The sequence below is a fragment of the Sebastes umbrosus genome, chromosome 2 (assembly GCF_015220745.1).
Source record: "Sebastes umbrosus isolate fSebUmb1 chromosome 2, fSebUmb1.pri, whole genome shotgun sequence".
NCBI classification, from domain to species: Eukaryota; Metazoa; Chordata; class Actinopteri; order Perciformes; family Sebastidae; genus Sebastes; species Sebastes umbrosus.
The window spans coordinates 15,432,915-15,452,359 of NC_051270.1; the positions used below are offsets into that span (position 1 = coordinate 15,432,915).

Below are 19,445 nucleotides of genomic sequence, written 5' to 3' on the forward strand. Positions count from 1 at the left end.
GTTAAACTGTCATAATTACCGATTATATGAATTCTTGAGTTATGGCCAAAAAATGTTGTCACAGTGACCTTGACCTTTGACCACCAAACAGTTCATCATTGAGTCCAGGTGGACGTTTGTGCCAAATACGAAGAAAATTGCTCAAGGTGTTCCTGAGATATTGCGTTCATGAGAATGGGACGGTCGGACGGACACCCAGGAAACATAATGGCTCCGGCCCGTGACTGTCACCTGCTCGGAGGGATAAAAAAGGTGAATTGAGAAGCTTGGTTATGGCGTGCGAAACAGGGGGTTCTTTGGTCTGTCAAAAAAGTGACACTAGAAAGAGGAAGGAAGCAGCCCGGTCAGGACAGTGAAAAACACAGATATCACCTGATCACACAACACGCCGAGAGGTATTGATTAAATGACCACGGTGGAGGAAGAGACAATAAGCCAACGGTAGCATGTGAATCAATTACACACACACAAACACACAAGCACCAATGATCACTTCCCTGAGGGAGGCTTAATGTGGAGTGCAAACAGACGAAACACAGTGATAGAACAGAAAGATGAGGAAAAGCAGAAGAGGAAGAATCTTCTTTTCAAGAGCAACTTATTCAGTATATCAAATAATTAAAAAAAAGTCTAGTAATTCATGTGTTCATTCTCTCCTCACATTTTGGCATATATGTTTTCAGTGTTCGTTGCATGGATTCATCTACATTAATATGTGTGCTCATGCACCGATGCATTTGTGAGCATGTCTCTGTGCATGCTTGTGCTATTTACGTTAGTATATACTGTATATGTGTGTGTATTTGTGTCATGTTCAAATTGGTCATGGTTTCCTATGTGGATCTGACCACGGATGAGACAGAGTGTATCTGTTACCTGACAGTACTGACTACATCCAGCCAAAGCCAACAGCTAGAGCCTCGATTCAACTTTCATTTATTTTACCCACCAATGGAGGGCTTTCCTAGGATCATGAAATCGGCATGTCAGGGTGTGTTTGACGGTGTGTGATACACGCCGTGATACCTATACGTGTGTGTACCTGTGTTTGTCAGTGAGCGACGGGTGTGTTTTCCACCACAATCACTGTAAGTGGAGAAAGAGATTGTGCGATCAACAAAAGTATCAGATGACAGCAGAAGCTAATAAAGGGGGATCATTGGAGAGCAGAGGGTAGATTGGAAGGGCAGGGAGGTGGAGAAACAAAAAAAACTGTAATGGAAAAGAGAGAGAGGGAAGAAGAGCAGCAGTTTCCTGGCAGCACCGCAGGCTTCATATCCAAGGACAGTGAACTTTCTCTTTGAAATATTGTTCAATATAGGTTATTGGCAGGCACAGAGTATGCAATTTAAGAAGAAAGAGGAAAATTCAAAAGATCTCCATAACTGAGCTTCTTTTAACATGTGAGATTTTGTCTATTTTCTCACACTTTTTCAGCAATCCTGAGAATTACCCCATCGTGCCTCACCCTGATCTTATCATAATATCCCAAAATGTTTTATTGCACTCCGATGGTCTTTTGGTCTTTGCTCTCGAGATACCAAAAAGGTCCAAAAACAACTCCAGAAATGTGATTAAATCTGGCTAAAGCAGCAAAGAGGAAGTTAAAATTCCAATTAAGTCTGCAAATCCCAGACTTATTATATCAAAAACTTCATGTTAGGGAACATTTGCGTACTGTAGCACACAGGTCTGAGGCCATATGAGGCCATGGCCACATAAACAAGTGAATTTAATATGGGAATAACATGACAGAAGCGTTGTGAATTGCAGACCGAAAGAGGTGGAAAAGAAGACGAGAAAAGACAGCAAGCCACCGGTGGGGGAGTAGGGGTTGCGTCTGTTTGTGAGGACTGAAGTGATGTGAAGTGATTAGGGGTTTGTAGAGCGCGGTCAAACACGACTCACACTCCTCCATAGGAGTGCGGTTGCCGCACTTGAGCTTTCCCAGGATGAAAAGATGAAGAGAGGAGAGAGAGGGAGAGTTCCGACAAAGAGATGAAAACCGCTAAGATCTTTGGCAGAGACGGACGGAGGGGGAGACGGGAGGAGAGCAAGGAGCGAGAGGGAGAAGGGAGGGAAGGACGGAGAACAGGGGAAAATACTGAGAAATGTGTGACTGGCATTGTCTTTGTGAGCGCTCCATTCACAAAGCCTGTCGTATCCAGTATATAGTGTGTTGAAATTGACAGGCCGAGGAACAGGAGAGGAGAGAAGACAGAAGAAAATAGAAAACATAGACAGCTAACTGCCTTATTGGGTTTCATGAGAGTAAGGTTGTGTTGATATACAACATTTCTGCACACAAAGTGCTTCCTATCTGCTAATCTTCATCTGACCAAATGGGCCTATTGCCAATTCAGAGGGGGGATACATTTTCAGGACAATTAGTTAATCCAGGATGTCTATAACATTAACCACCAGTTGCAGTGTTTAAAGAGATGTTAACATCTGCAATATTACTCGCGCTGTTTCACCCAAGTGGTTCCGATGCCAGAGATTCAAGCAGCATCTGAGCATAATAACATAACAATTCAGGCTTTTCTCAAACACCCTTCACAGCTATGCCTACGAAGAGTAATGCACTGTAATTCATAAAAATCCCACAAAATCAATTTGTATGTAATTCACGTAATTGTGAACCAGGAAGTATAAAGAGCGACAGGGAGGAGGTCGGGGTGGAGGGGTCAAAAAACACCGGACTTTCGCCCAGGAGACCGCCGTCCGTACCCTGTGTGAAACCAGAAGTCAACATTGATTTATTTGCCACGTAACTTTCGTACTTAAGTTACGCCACTTCTGGAGTTATTTTAACCCAAACCACAATCTTTTCCTAAACCTAACTAAGTCGTTTTGTTGCCTAAACCTAAGCAATAGTTTCCTGTGATGATGGAAATTTATTTTGAAAAGACTGGAGCGGAAATTGATACGTCCATCACGTGTTTCTCGAAATTAGTAGGAACAAATGGTAAATAATATTGCTGTATATCTGAGCAGTCAATGTAATTCAGCCTAAAGTAAGGGAAACAAGATCCTCAATTAACTTCATTTTGAAACTGAACAATACATCAGTGTGCAGTTAGAGTTACAACAGCACATATTGATATCTTGATTAGAGTTGTGTTCAGACAAAGTCACACACACATACACACACACACGCATCGCTCTGAGTGGAGCTTTGTGCTGCTAAAATCAGCAGTAGCTTCCTGCCGGGGGTGGGTAAACAAATCATGGCTTCTTGCAGATTATTTGAACTAATTAAGTACAAAGTTTGGCTGTTTTGACACAAATAAAAAAAAAAACCAATAATGTGAGACTTTCATTCTAATCTTCTTAATTGTGTGATAGGAGATCTTAGCTGGTGAAAAAAGTGTTTTTTTTCTAATGTTGAGCCAACAGTGTAAACCTCAAATCATATCAGACTTCTCATAGGCCCTGTTTGTTCCATTAGCATGCGTCCAGAGTGATCCGATCACAAGTGGACAGCTTTAAATACGTCAGTTCACACCTGGCATTAGAATGCGTCTCCACATGCATCTCCAGTGACCACTTGTGATCGGATCTCACTTCCCCGTTCTACTCGCAAATAAACACGTAGTTAACACACGGCTAATACAGCAGACGTTGTGACGTAATATTACATGAATGTCAGTAGTAATATCCTACATATTCGTGAAGTTGGGTACATTTTATTAACATCAAAATATAAGGTTATTGTACCGGCGTTCCCTGGGAACCTCCGTGCCGCCGGCACCGCTGCCTTTGCCAGGCAACAGCGGGGTACAGAGCTCCAGAGAGCCGTGGATGAGAGAGAACGAGCAGGCGGGCGGGTGTCAGCTCCGTACAGTATGATAATAATGCACTTTGTGTGCCTAGTCTGATAGTCTGTAGATTAAGCAGCCAATATATGAGATATATTTTAATAAAATAAAGTTGTACCGACAGAATACAGTAGAGCACAGAAGTCGTTTCCATACTGCGAGGCAGACCAGCGCTCGCGTCTGTCTGTTTATTCACCTGAGGACCGCAGGGACTCCGCGGATCCCAGCGGGACGTCAGATGAGTAGGCGGTCCATAATTTGGCCCAGGACACATTCGCGTACACACTGCTAAAAGACTGTGACCATAATATGTAGCCCAGACCACCTCTGAATATAGTCTGAAAGATCCGATCTCTACGCGTCCGCAATGCGCCTTGAGTGCGTTCACACCTGTACTTAGAGCTGTCCGCTTGTGATCGGATCACTGAGGACGCATGTTAATACCAGGTCTGAACAGGGCCTTACAGACACACACTAATCTCTCGCCTTGAACTACAAACCGCCCTCCTGTGGGATTTTCAGAAGTTATCCTCACTCAAATCTTTTAATAGTGTGAGATGGAGCTTAATGGGGCACCCTGGTGGGCAAGCTGTGAACCCCTGCTATCTAATGTTTAAGCTCATCTCCTGACTGTCACAGGTCATCTAGCCTCTCTATGCCTGCTGACTCCATTGAACACTCTCCGTTGTGTTTAATGTCATTAAGAAAGAAATCAATCTTAGAGGACAGGAGGGGGAACGAGAGATGAGACTGGAAGCACAGCCGATTCACACGTCACGCATTAGAAGTGTAAGTGATGTTTGAGATTTGCGTTTCACACTGCCTACATCATCATTCCCACCAACCTCTGGGTCTCTCAGAGCAACACAAGCATCTGTTTCGACAGGAAAATACAATGAAAGCAACGGAAAGAGAGAGAGAGAGGACAGTAACAGCTGGTGAGGCTTAAAAAATTGGAGCAAAGGTTTTGCTCCTTTCATTGTGTGTGTTGTTTCTTTCTATTGTTTGCACAGCATATGCCACACAAACCCCCTTAGGTGTAACATATGGTTTATTCTAGTCAATGTAGATTTCTAGAGCAGGATAGGCATGATGAGGAGAGGCAAGGGAAATTCTCTCTACTCTTGAGTTTCTGTGATTATACTGTGATGGAGAGGAGAGAGATGACAGAAAGTCACAAGGCAAGAGAACAAAACACTCAAATGACGGGGAGGAATGAGAGCAGAGGAGAACAGCACTGTGTCTGGGAGGAAAGAGAGGAGACGAGGCGGTGTGGTGTGGAGGTCATGTGCCCCACATCATCTGTCTGCCTGACTGTCAACCTGACCTTATTCTATTCAACCATAATGCTCCGACTCACTTTGATGGCGCACACACACACACAAACACGTCTACAGCGCCGGATAACAAGAGGCACACTTGACTTTACACACAGTGGCAGCGCGTATGAGCAAAAGAAGAATTTGTGTGTGTGTGTGCGTGTGCATGTACGCATCTCCAAGGAAACTGCAGCCGAGCAGCCGACAATGCATAGCGGTCAGTCCAGGTGAAGTGGTAGGAAGGAAGGAGGTACTGAGAAAGGATGTCGATAAAGAAGAGAGCGAGAAGAAACGCTTGAATAAAAGGTCAGAGTAAGAGCCGGAGGTAAGGTACATGAGGCAGGTGTTTGTGTTTGGAGAGGAGGGGGGGGCGAGCGAGCAAGTGAAACTCACAATATTATATATATATTATATATTATATCTGTTTTAACAGTCACGCCAATAAAGTGACTGAAATTGGAAGATTGAAACTAACAGAGAGAGGGAGACAGACAACGAGTCACAGAGACAGAAATGCTGAGGCAGACAGAGGTAGAGACTTATTCGCAGACAGAGGAAGAACAGTAACAAGCGTGATGTGTAAATCATGTAGCGAGGGAGACTAGGAAAAGGTGAAAAAGATAAAGCATAAAGAGCAGGGAGAGATACAGACAAATGGAGTTAGAGACAAAGAGAAAAAGGCACGCAAGGCAGCAATTACTTCACAACTTAATGGAACTCCTGGTGAGCCTGTCAAAAACAGCCAGACTTCAGATATCAATATCAGATATCACACGAAGGCTGGGACGATTCACCTATCTCCTGATTCGATACTATCACTATTATACTTGGGTGCCGATTTGATATGCATTGGCGTTTTTAACTTTTGCGATTTGATATGATTTATTTTTGTTAACTTTTTTAACACTAGACTATGGGAAAAAGTTGAATCATACACTAAGGACTTTTACTTTGGAAAATATTAAAATGAATACAGTAAAAATGTTTGATTTTCAGCATGTATGTAGTCAGAGATGTCTTGAAGTCAAATATATCAGTCGTTGTCAGGCATTATTTATTACATTTCTTTCCAGCAACCCAAAAATCAAAGAATAAAGACATTTCCTTCACAAATTAGTGGTATTTTCTTTTTAATGTATAAGGGACATGTAGTGTTTTATACTTCTGGTGAATATAATCCATAAATCTTATTTCCAGATCTGTATTTTGTATATACAGTTCACGTTGTTAACACCTTATTTTGAAAACCGGACATAGTCACGTGTATACTTCCGCTAACTTCACCAAGTCCTTCGGTATCTCTCCCATCAGCTCCGTTCTGTTTATACATCCATGGTCAGCTCCATCGGGGCTGTTTGAATGCATTCAACATAAATGTCAGTGTATGGGTGCTCTACACGTTACCGCAGTACAATAATGTTTCGACAGAGTTAGCATGCAGCTTTAGTCATGATGTCTAGCTCTGCTTTTCCTGGTAATGTGTGAAACCCAAAGTGTTTCCATACGTTACTGTATGTGTAGTGTTTACCACTTTGGATTTAAAATGTGAGGATTCAGATCGTATCCAAACAGACCCTCTGCCGTTTTCTGCTTTCTCGTTTTGTCTCGCTACGGCCAGCTGCAGTTTGATTTGGTTTTTAACGGATACAGAACAGATATGACTCAGACTACAACAATAAAAGCGGTAACTTCCTTCTACCTCCGTATTTACTCAAATGAAGCAAATATATCGATTCTGGCATTAAAAAATCTATTTCAAAATCGCCCCTATATCACACTGGATCCATTTTACTAATTGATAAATAATACTTCATGAATGTGTCACTTTATTTCACTCAGGCCTTTTTCAGCTGCCATCAGCTGTTGTATTCATTGTTCAAATCAAGACTCAAGGGAGTGTTATTGCCAAAGAGAAATGAGTAGCTCTGATTGGTGATATTCTTGGTTTGCTGCCTCAATGCCACATAAGGGGTGGCAAAAGTACAGTGCAATAAATATGATGAAAATAGAGCAGAATACAGTTAAATTAAAAGTCCTTGAATGCTACTAAACCACACATATTGGAGATGTAATGCTGATCAGTAGAATGCACAAAAAAATGCAATGTCATTTGTTTTTCTTTTCTTTCTGAAGTTGCCAAAGAGAATAATAGATAATGGATAAGAAGCTGGATACATCTAGGTGGGGAACAACAGCGCTTGCCCCTCACGCATTACCACCACTGATGTGCCCTTGAGCAAGGCCCTTAACCCCAACCACTCTAGTGGAGCTGCTCAGTGGTTAACAGATCAGACTGTGGTTGTACTGGGCAGCTTCCAGGAGTGAATGTGTGACTGATCAGAGCGTTCATGAAAAGGAGAGCACTGCTCTCAGTGAACTTCCTCTGACTATATAAAGGTGAAGGAAACGAATATACAGATGGGTGGCAAATTAAAGAAAAAGCTATATAAATTGTTGTAATGTGTTATGATCTTCCAGAACAGCTCTTTAGCATCTTTCTACTGGAGGGATGAATGCCATTCTTGCTAAAGATATTCCATCACTTGCTTTTTTGATGACGGTGGTGGAGAGAGAAATCTGGTGACTGATTCATTCATTTTCATACTCACCAAACCACAGACTGACTCCTCTAGACATGCATTACTAATGTTCCTTCACTCATTTATTCATGTTTGTCCTTTAATTTGTCAGCAACTGCTTTAAGATGTTAATGTTCATTGCTTGTCGAGAAAGAGGTGAAATAGCGCTCCAAAAATTTGGGCGAGGAAAAACTGGCATGGCGATTTTCAAAGGGGTCCCTTGACCTCTGACCTCAAGATATGTGAATGAAAATGGGTTCTATGGGTACCCACGAGTCTCCCCTTTACAGACATGCCCACTTTATGATAATCACATGCAGTTTGGGGCAAAAACCATGCAGTGTTATGCATTCATTAGGCATAGCATGGATTTTTCTAAGATGTTCCTCAAGATCTTGGTGTATTTATGTGGTATTTTGGAGGGATTATTGACTATTTTTATCAATGCTCGAGTGGTAAATAAAATCTGTGTAACAAATGGTATCAACCCAAAAATTGCTGCTACAACTAAGGAGACATAAGTGAGCATGGGAATGGCCATCATATACTTCTATCATAATCTATCATAATGTTCTTAGCCCACAAATTTCAGAATTTATTTTAATGAATGAATGAATGACTATTTCTTATTAATGACTAAAACAACCTGACACACAGTGCTGAGCTGCATCTCAAATTAATCTTCAGGTTCCCCGCTTTCAGATGATGTACACCACTTTTATGTGACATCTACTGTTGACCTGCTATCTCCCACTAAAGGCCCCCCTGTACCCCACTAAAAAATACTTAAATGGGTCTATTGTGGGTCTCTTAGGGTTGAATCCTCTTGATATGAGTGAATATATCTGGTCATGGAATTTAAAAAAAAAGAAACTTTTGCATATATGTGGTTGGTTTCCTCTAAACGCTGGTACAAATGTTTCCTCAAACTGGAAGGTTTACAGTTCCAAACCATAAAGAAATACACAAGAAATGGAACAATGTCCTGAAGAGAGAGATCAGGGTTAAAAAAACAGAACTCAGTCACTCAGCAGAGGAACAAGGTAGAACCACAAAAAACAATATGTGAAGAATTAACTGATTAAGTGACTGTCCTTTTAAAAAAAACTACAATATCTGAACGGCATGTTTGCCTTAAAAATAACTTCAATAATTCAAAAGTAAACTTACAGAAACTACAACTTGAGATAATTACGTTTATTTTTTTTAATTCATGAGCACACAGGCTATCTAAGAGCATGCACTGCATACCAGAGCTAGCTGTATCTGGTGTTTATGATACTTATACGGTAAATTGATGAGTTCAAAACGTATTCTATTTAAGTTGAGTATTTACATTTTAAGACATGCAAAGAGTGTAATGTAGCACTGTTTTCTCTCTGTGCAAAGCTGCGAACTTTTTATCATTCAGAGTGAGAGAACTGTGAAAGATGGTTCGGGAGTACGGGGGGGTAACATCTGGTGCATTTGGCAAAGACAAGCCATGATAATTGCAATTACTGAAGGTGTGAGTGGATGAACAGGAGGAAAGAAAAAAAAAAACAGAGACAACATTACATGTTAACAACTGTTTTGTGAAAGCGTAAATCTGTCTAATCTGAAAACAGCTTGATTATACGCTCACAAAAAGTCTGCCTTCACAAAAGCCGCAACATTTGCTGAGCACAACGGTTATGGAAATCACCACATGGTCAAGTGGTTTATAATACACAACAAACATAACCCTTCTAAAGATATCACATCATCCCATTTCTTGCATGATGTCCAGAGTTGGTGAAGGGAGAGAGACGGAGAGCTGGAGAAGGAGGGGAGGGGATGGGAAGGAGGAGAGGCGAGGTTTAAAGGATAACTGCAAGTGAGCGACTTCTTAAGTGATGGGAGGGAGAGAGTTTTAATTCAATTTGCTGTGCTTTGGAATTTGTATTCTGGGTGATGAGTAAGAGGAGAAGATGGGACTGAATTCTTACCGAGCACACTCACATACAGGTGCACCCGCTACACATACACTATTCCTGACTGTAGGCTACACATTTTATACAGTATGTTTTAATGTACTTCAGAAAGCTAAATAATTCAGTTTTCAGTGAAAAAACGGAACTGCTGAAAAGTGAAACTCAAAATGTGTGTGTGTGTGTGTCACCCAGTACCATCAGCAATGATGGATTATGAGCTATAGGGCTGCCCTGGATGAGCCCTTAGATGAAATTGGAGCAGCGAGCTGCACGCTAAAACCTGACAGGGACAGCTGGCCAAGGATAACCTTCATGCGGCAGTTTGGCTTTAAAGCCAAAGATGGGTCAATAAAAAAATTCAAAAAAGCAGTTAGTCTGCAGGTTAATCTGGAGTAGGGAACTTTTTTTAAATTGAAATGTTAGCATTGTTGTAGGGCTGTCAATCGTTTCAAATATTTAATCACAATTAAGCAAATTTAAGCAAATTAATCTCACATTTTGTATCCGTTCAAAATGTACCTTAAAGGGAGATTTGTCAAGTATTTAATACTCTTATCAACATGGGAGTGGACAAATATGCTTGCTTTATGCAAATGCATGTATATACAGTATTTATTACTGGAAATCAATTAACAACACAAAACAATGACAAATATTGATCCAGAAACCCTCACAGGTACTGCATTTAGCATAAGAAATATGCTCAAATCATAACATGGCAAACTCAAGCCCAACAGGCAACAACAGCTGTCAGTGTGCTGACTTGACTATGACTTGCCCCAAACTGCATGTGATTATCATAAAGTGGGCATGCCTGTAAAGAGGAGACTCGTGGGTACCCATAGAACCCATTTTCATTCACATATCTTGAGGTCAGAGGTCAACGGACCCCTTTGAAAATGGCCATGCCAGTCTTTCCTTGCCAAAATTTAGTGCAAGTTTGGAGCGTTATTTAGCCGTGAAGCTAGTATGACATGGTTGGTACCAATGGATTCCTTCAGTTTTTTAGTTTCATATGATGCCAGTATCTTCTCTCTAGCTTTAAAACTGAGACTGGTACAACCTCGGAAATATCGATTGCATTAATGCGTTAAAAAAATGTGTGGAGTTAAAATGAATTTACTTTAACACGTTATTATCGTGTTAACTTTGACAGCCCTAGTTTGTTGAGATATAAAATACAAAATATGTTACAACATAAGCATTGTTAAATCCATCTTTCAGTTTTCTGATCGCTTCTCCTTTTTAGACTGGGGGCTGGAGCTAATCCCAGCATGCATTGGGAAAGAGGTAGGGTACACGCTACACAGGTCGTCCATCCATCACAGGGCTAACACATACAGACAAACACATACACTCACTTTCACACTTGCAGATCATTTCCAGTTCACATAAGTGAAAGCCTGTATAAAATATGGACGTAGTCTCCGTGACCCATGGGTTTCTGAAGAGCCGATGTGAAGCTCAACGTGTGTCGCTCCGGCCATTTTTGGCACTTCCATGTTGGCTTAATTTCTCAATAGGTTGCCGTTCGACAAACTGTATTTGGACTGTCCACACACAGGGAAAACATACAAATTCAACAGTGTATTATTATTATTATTATTATTATTATTATTATTATTATGCCTCAATCTTGGTTGGGGAAACTGGGTTGTCACTGGAGCAAAAGGTATTAGGAGTCTTGACTTGACTATTAGACTACAGTGACCTCATATAGTTCAAATGTCTCCCCATATAGAGTTCCTACCACATCTCTGTAATTATCAGTCTACCATATCTACTTTTTAATACCTACCTGTAACCTAGCAACGTATGATCTTCCACCTCCTGGGCTATACAAGCTCACCAGCATCACATATATTACTGGGAAGAAAATAATTCTAATTCTGTTTTTTAATCTATTTGTATCTGAAAGAGCCTTGCATTAGCTGTAGATGGGGGTGAGTAAGGACATGTAGTTCTGCCTGACTTGCAACTTGTCCTGTGTGAACTGAAAGTGTCTTTTCTAGACACGTGATCTCTTTCTTCCTCCCCTCATGAAAAATAGAGGCTGTAGTGGAATCCATAGCTGAAGAGTTTCTTCACAACTCAAAATTGAATATGGAGTGATAATTTCATTAGCTCATGTGTTTCACACAGTTTGAGGGTGATCATTAATTACACAAGTTCTCCATAAATTATAACATTTCCAGGTGAACTGCTGAGCAGTGCAATAAAATCAATCCCTCGATTCAGAAAGTTCAGAATTTTCTGATGTGTTAAACTTGGAAAAAAATCTAGCCAGAGATACCTTAAAATGACTTCAGTGAGAGTAAAGACTGAGGAAAGAGAAAAGAACCTGAACAGAATAAAGTCTCACACTCTTGAAAGGTATTCATGTCAATCTGTCTGTCTCCTGTTGGCGTATTAGATCTCTTTATATATGATAATGCCTCTGTCCTCCATGACACATTTGATGTAATATATATCAGGCAAACTGCAATCTCACACAAGCAGAAGAACACTAAGGGCGGATAAAGATCCCGGTGGATTATCTTCCGACTGAGGATGCATCGGATACTGACTTAGCGAACAAGAATGAACGGTAAGCCCCAAAATTCATTGCAAGAGCGAGGCGGCATCACGTACAAACGGGGCTCAGAGTCAAGATATGCAGCTAGGGCTGCGCGATATGGCCAAAATCTTCTATCAGGATATAGGTAATTTCATTTCATATCTCGATAACGATATATATATACTGTATATATCACAATATAGCATGTTTTCAGGTAATTCAATAAATAAATAGTCCATATGAAATAACCATTTCTGTATACTCCTGTAGGAATTAAATACTTGACAAATGAAAAGTAATGAGTATTTTCTCATTTTAAGAACTTGAATGCAAAATGAGCAGTTTTAAGTGAAATTATAGAGAAATAAACATAGGTCGAGCCTATATCACGATAGAACGATAGTCATTTTTATATCGTTTTGACGATATATATCATCATATTGCCCAGCCCTACTGTATATGCAGCCAGTTGAAACACAAGATAAAAGTGGACAATCTGCAAACATACCCTTCTGAAGAACACTGTGTCCATTATGAACAAAGTAAAAGAAGCATAGCACCAAATATTGCAGCAGTACTAGTGTATTTGGTTCATGAGCCCAGCCAGGGCGGGGAAACTGTGCCTGGAGGGTCCCGACGGCTTGAAAAGGCTGCTGACTTGTTTTTCCGAGGCATTTTTTTAATAGGATGAGAGACAATATTTCCCAAATTTGCTATTTAAGCCACAAAAAAATGCTACGCTAAATGTGTTTGAAAGACAGACAGTGACTCATCAACAATGTGTTATTTAACAGCAGATTAAATATTAACTTGCTGAGAACAGTCAGACTGGAAACCCCTGAGGAGGGTGGATAGTAAGACAATAACAGATTGACAGAGAGAGAAAAAAGAGAGAGTGAGAACGAGAGAGGCACTGAAAGGACAAATGCGCAAATGTGGTATGTTTAGGAATTTGTCCTTTCAACGCCTCTGTCTTGCTACAGCAAACAGGATAGGATGTTAGGTGGTGGTCAGTAGCTGCAGTATCAATCCAGACACTCTCTATTTGTATTTTTTTTCCTTTCTTTGTCTTGTTATTTTTCTGCTTCTGTAAAAAGTACAAAAGTAAAAATGAAAGAAGCAGAAAAATAACAAGACAAAGAGAAAAAAATGCAAATAGCAACAACTAACATCGTATCCTGTACACCGGAGCATGTGGCTAAACCCCACCGTCACAACACCCACTACCTCAAGTCAAACTGACGGCTTGTTGTGTGATGATTTAAACTCTCATTAGCTTAAACCGCGCTATCATGAAAGATTAATAAAGGCAATCATGACATCATGTTCTTAATCACTCTTCAAATATGAAGTGAGGAACTCTGAGGGGAAAATCACAAGCTGAGTGCCACTCTGGATACGTAAAGAGGGTAGTAATGAATTTCAAAAATAGAGTGAAATTGGTCATGGGAGAGTAATCTTGTACTTGGATCACAAAATTATAGTATTTAATCAACACGTTTAACAGAGCATGTTTCAGTCCGTGGTGTTACAAATGTGAGAAACAATGAGTGTAAATCAGCATAGGGGAAGTCAACTTGAGTGGCTTCAGCATTTAGTGATTTATGTGTGTATGTGTGTGTGTATGTGTGTGTGTGTGTGTGATGGTCTGTCTTTCAGAGGTTGTAGCAGGCTCAGTCTTAAAATTAGAGCCACGTCATGTTAGCTTGTCAGGAAGAGCGCTAAATAACGCTCCAAAGTTACGCTAAATTTTGGCGAGGTAAAACTGGCATGGCCACTTTCAAAGGGGTCCCTTGACCCCTGACCTCAAAATATGTGAATGACAACTCTGAGATAAACAGAGTAAAAACTGTATATTATTATATTAAACAGATGTTGACAAACTGCATAATTTGCAGTTGAAAAAAGGTATTAGTCCCACAATTATGGCAATACTCAGCATATCGCAAAATGTTTCAAAATCTCAATAAGATCATATCGTGGCTTAAGTTTTATGATAATATCGTATCGTGGGGCCTCTGGTGTTTCCCAATCCTAGTATATGTCTCTCAGATACACAGAAACTGAACACACAAACACACAAACAGCATTAACCTCCAGTTCACTTTTTTACACACACACACACACACACACACACACACACACACACACACACACAAAGCGTCAGGCCCTTTGAGCTCTCTGTGTTGTCATCCCGGCACCTCTGTAGTTTCACTCTGGGCTTCAGAAAGAGAGAAGTGAGGAAAAAAAACAAGACAACAGAGTCTTTTGAAGTCTCCTCTCCCCTGTTGTGTCAAATAACTTTGACAAGAGTGGAGGAGGAGCGTTGATGAGAACAAGAGGAGATGGCTCCTAATTGGCTGCATGAAGAAGAGGAGGACGAGGCCGAGGAGGCTTCCTGATAAAATGCAGGGCTGTGAGTGACAGCACGCGTGTGTGTACGGTGACAACACACTCACGGGCTAGTACTCCACAATACACACACCTGTGCCAGCTCTTTGACAACCTACAGTCTCACGAAAGACCGGCCTTTAAAACTTCATGGTGAACTCAATTCACTGCAATAATATCGCTGCAATGGATTTATTTCCAGTTAAAAGACGTTTCTCACAGTGCGGTGCGGGAATGCGGAAAATCTGCATTTGAATTTTCTGCATTGACAACTATGCACACCGAGTCCGGTGTGAATTATTCGCGTTGCCGTGTTCCATTTTCATCAATGAGGCCCCATGAGGTTTCCTCCTAAATAGTCCACTCCACACAACAAAAAGCTATCCAGATAGAGAACGTTAGGGGGCTAATGTTAACTACACAATACATAAACTAATCGGACCAAAAATATGATGCTAATGCTATTGTTAGCTTTTGTGATTAGCCCTGTTCCGTGACAACATATAACATTAGAAAGTGCATATCAGCTACATTACATCTTCATCGTATTCCCGCTACTGGCTGATCTCAAGCCGTATATTGTTCTTTATTTGGTTGTTGAGGTATTAATGTTTGTCGTACATTATAGGGTGTTGAAAAGGGGACAGCCCATTGTTATTCCGAAACACCAATAGTTAAAAAAATGTCCCATTGGACTGAAAAAAAACAGATTTGTCCGAGACTCCGCTACCCCGAAAACAAACACCCATTGTTCCAATGCCCCGAAAATACACACTGTCTTTGCAACAAACAGAAGCACGTGGCTAAGTATTATGCAGAATGACAGCAATCAGTTGGAACAAAGGATTCTATTGGTTAAACATATATTTCCGCAAGCGGAAATCCGCTGAAATTGAGGTCCATCTGAATATTTTTCCCCCGCACGAATGTTCCACAGGGGTGAACAAGAACCCACAAAATACGTTTTTATAAATTTCCGTGCAAATTTTTGGGATGAAAATCCGTGCTTGGTGTGAAACGGCTTTAAATCCGCACAAATGTTTCCCATTGAGTTCAACTTTGGTGAACTTTGACCCGTAAATTTGCGGCATTAACCAATAGCAAGCCGTCTTGACAGTGCTGACCTTTGAGGGAACACAGAGCTAAAAAGTCCAGAACAGAGGGATCGATCATAGACTATCAGCTGTGTTGTACCATTCACTTTTATTTAACCTCCTCTGTCAGAGTATAAACTGCTCCACGAATGGTTTCAGACAGTTATTAGACAGAAGTCAATGGTTCAAATACAACTTTTGAATAAACTGAATGAACTTATTGTCCCATTAGCAGCTGCACTAATACTGCAGTACTTGGCTGCAGTAGTAATGACCAACAGATTGAGGATAGAAGTACTCTAGGATGGGGGGTTTCTATAATGGGTGTTACTATTCATGTTGCTCAGAAGCATGCAAGCACACGGCAACATCTTGCTCAAGGACAGCGTAATGAGTATGAGACACAGCAGCAACAAAGCTTTTCTTCTGCTTTTCTCACATACTGTATGTACAGCAATGCAGGGGACTAGATGTGCTGGATATTCTGTCAAACTGAGTATTCTATCACATCTTAACAACGTCAGCACAATGTGGGTCATTGTGGAAGGAGCTGAGAAATATATGTCACAATAAAAAGACAAGCGACTCCATAATGTGCACGCATGCACACACCCACACACACAAAACAACTCGTTGAGAAAATCCCCAGATGCTGTTTCAGTCTCGCAACCAACTATTCAACGCGACCATTAGAAGCCAGGAAGAGTGGAGGAGGCGGACGAAATTGAGATAAAGAGACAGAGCGGAAAAAAAGAGAGGCCGAGAGAGAAAAATGAGAGGGAAAAGAAAGTAAATTAAAACGTCAATAAAGAAAAGAAGCACAAAGAAAGAAAATAAAAGAGAGTAACAAGCGAAAGTGATGAGGAAGAAAGAAAAAAGAAAGAAAAAAAGTGAGAAAGGCGTAGCACAAAAACGAGAGAGAAAAGACGATGACAAAGACGTGGGGAGAGAAAGCAAAAGTAGAGAGAGAGCGAGCGATGTGCTGCCACTGAGTGAAATGCCACCCGGCCTGTCACATATCTCTACAATATTAATTACATTGTGCCACGCTTCTGAATAATGGAACAGCCCTATTTAACCAGACTGAATAATTTAGCAGCTACTTGGCCTAGTGTATATAACAGGATCGATAAGCACCGAGTACAGGTAATGAAATTCCAAAGGGAACCTCAAGGAGGAAAGTTGAGTTCACCTGCACTCAGAGTTAGAGTGTGTGTGTTTCTAATAATGTGTGTGTGTGTGTGTGTGTGTTGTGTTTATTCACTGCATTATATGTACTTAAGAATAGAGTCCCTTGAGAAGCCTATGTGTGTGTTTGTGGGTTAGCTTGCACTCACACTTGATGTATTTATGCATACATTAGAGCTCCAAGGTGAAGCCCTTTGTGTGTGTAATTCTTACATAGTACGTAAAAAAAATTAATGAGCAAAAACAGATAAAATTAGGCTCCCTTATTCATTTTGTCTTTCTTGTAACCAAACCTGGTGTTAGCTCTGATGCTGGACTGTCAGTGGCTACTCCAATGAAGCACCCATTTAAGACATTTTAAGCCTACAAAGTTCTGTATCAGATGAATGTTAAAAAAATATGACACTCACCCGAGGGAAAGTGAACTTCTCAGCAAGAATTAAACTGCCCTCAGAGCAATGCTAATTTCCTACAGAAACACCCATAACATACTGACACAGTTTATACACATGCATACCTGGAAGTTGCCCAGTACAACCGAGTCCTACCAAGAACCACGACAGCATCAGGTGTTTCAGCAAGTGCCCAAAAACATACAAATACATGTTCACGTTCAAGTAACAAAGCACTATACAGGGCTGCAGGGATGACATATTTTTGTAGGCCAACCGGGAAGTTAGCATTGCCTGGATCCCTCGACAAAAAGCCAATGGGAATTTTCCACTGGGTTTTGCATTATCGCAGAAAATAAGCTCTTTGGCAAACACACGTTTATGATACTTACACATCTTGTTCAGCAAGATAATCTGAATCTGCAACATAACTAGTAACATTTCTCTATCAGGTAAATGTGTAGCTATTTGGGGCCCTTTTATTCGGGGGCCCCAGGCAGTTGCCTTCTGAAAAGGCATGTTTTCAACAGGCGCTGCACTAGTTCTTTCAAACAGAACTTGCTCACTCATCACATGCAGCCCGTGATGAATGAACGTGGGTGTCGTTCCCTTGGCTCCACCTGGCCTGCATCAACAAGGTTTAGCCCACTGGGACATGCACACTGTACATAGTTGTACACTGAGATGGTGTCACAGAAATGAGCTTTTCTTGGGCTCAAAGTATTTTAGTAAATTTTGAATCTTCATGGGTTAGAAGTTGATACAGAGAGCAATAACTGACTTCCTGTTGGAAATGATCCTGTCAACCGTTAATAATGGCAGTTTATACTTTATGAGGTTTAAATGCTACAAATGTCACGTACGTGACACACAGTATGATGCTCTTTAATCAAGGCCAACCTGGTGTGTGCTGCCACAATTGCAAAGATCGTACTCATTAGTGCACACTTAACATACACTAATATTCAACAAATGTTGCTTTACAGATTCACAGATACAGCACAGATTCAGATACAACTGCTCCTATAAAATCACAACCATATACATACTGTGAATGCAAGCATAAATAGGCGCTCAGACACAAAATGGTCTCGGTGGAGGAGTGAGTTGCATGTAAGCTGCTCTATTTCAGATTAAACATTCAGATAGGCCAGTCCCTGTGAGGGAAGCCTGCTCTCCTGGAAAAAGGTTGAAGAAATAATGGCATTGTCCTTCCGGTGAACGTGGTTTTGTGCTCACATTGTGCATGTCTGTGTGTGTCCCCTAGGTAATGTAGCCCTGTGCACGCATACACATGTGAGAGAGTGTCTATGCAAATATCTTGAAGGAGCCTGTGTGTGTGTGTGTGTGTGTGTGTGTGTGTGTGCGCGTGTGTGTGTGTGTGTGTGTGTGTGTACGTAGGAAGGTGTTTCGGCAGGGCACGGCAACCCTCTTCACAATTAATCAGCGCTGTCATCCTTCCCTCCCTGGGAAATGGATGTAAGCAAAAAGTTAAAAGACTTAATTCATAAATAAATCACACAGTAAATAATAGGTGTTTGTGTTGCCCGCGACAGTAGACAAGGCTGTGTGCAAGCCAAGGGAGGGAGAAGATTTACTCTCACACGCTGCACACGCTGGATGAGGCAAGACCGCTGAAGACAATAAATATGCATTACTGGCGGCTGGTAGTGATACAATAGGTACAGAAAGCTACGAATGAGGAAAGAATGGCGGAGATGGAGCGGAAGAGGGTGGGGAGGAGGAGGAGGAGGAGGGGTAGGATGCTGTAAGAGAAGGAGACAAGAGGGAATCACGAAGGAGGAAGAGAGGGAGCAAAAAGGACATAGAGAGAATGAGAAGGTGTGCGGATGCAGAACGAGAGAAAGTAGTAGCGATGATGAGGTATGGCGGAGATGGAGAAAAGAAAGGTAGATGAGGAGAGAGAGGAGGTTATTTATAGTAGAATTTTGAAATAGAAGCAGATAAAACAACTAACACTCTTCTGGTTTCAACTTGTTGTAAAATCGCCCTGGAGACGACTAAAAAGCAAATTCAATTTAGCTCAACTGCTGTGTTTACACGAATAGTTTTGCTGAAAAAAAAAAAAAGCGAGATATCCATTACTAATTCAAATGGCACAAAAATACATTTTAAAGAACAGTAGCTCGTC

The 19,445-nt window shown here is 41.0% G+C and overlaps 1 protein-coding gene and 1 long non-coding RNA gene across 4 annotated transcripts in view; one reads left to right on the forward strand and one right to left on the reverse strand.

Moving 5' to 3' along the window:
- Positions 1-9,160, forward strand: part of LOC119476601 — a 21,432-nt gene extending 12,272 nt beyond the window's left edge. Inside the window, exon 4 of the long non-coding RNA XR_005204052.1 lies at positions 9,150-9,160. This is a non-coding gene — a long non-coding RNA (uncharacterized LOC119476601). The remainder of the gene's footprint in view (positions 1-9,149) is intronic.
- LOC119476573 (MAM domain-containing glycosylphosphatidylinositol anchor protein 1) overlaps positions 1-19,445 on the reverse strand; it is a 208,556-nt gene that overhangs the window by 158,401 nt on the left and 30,710 nt on the right. The window lies entirely within an intron of this gene.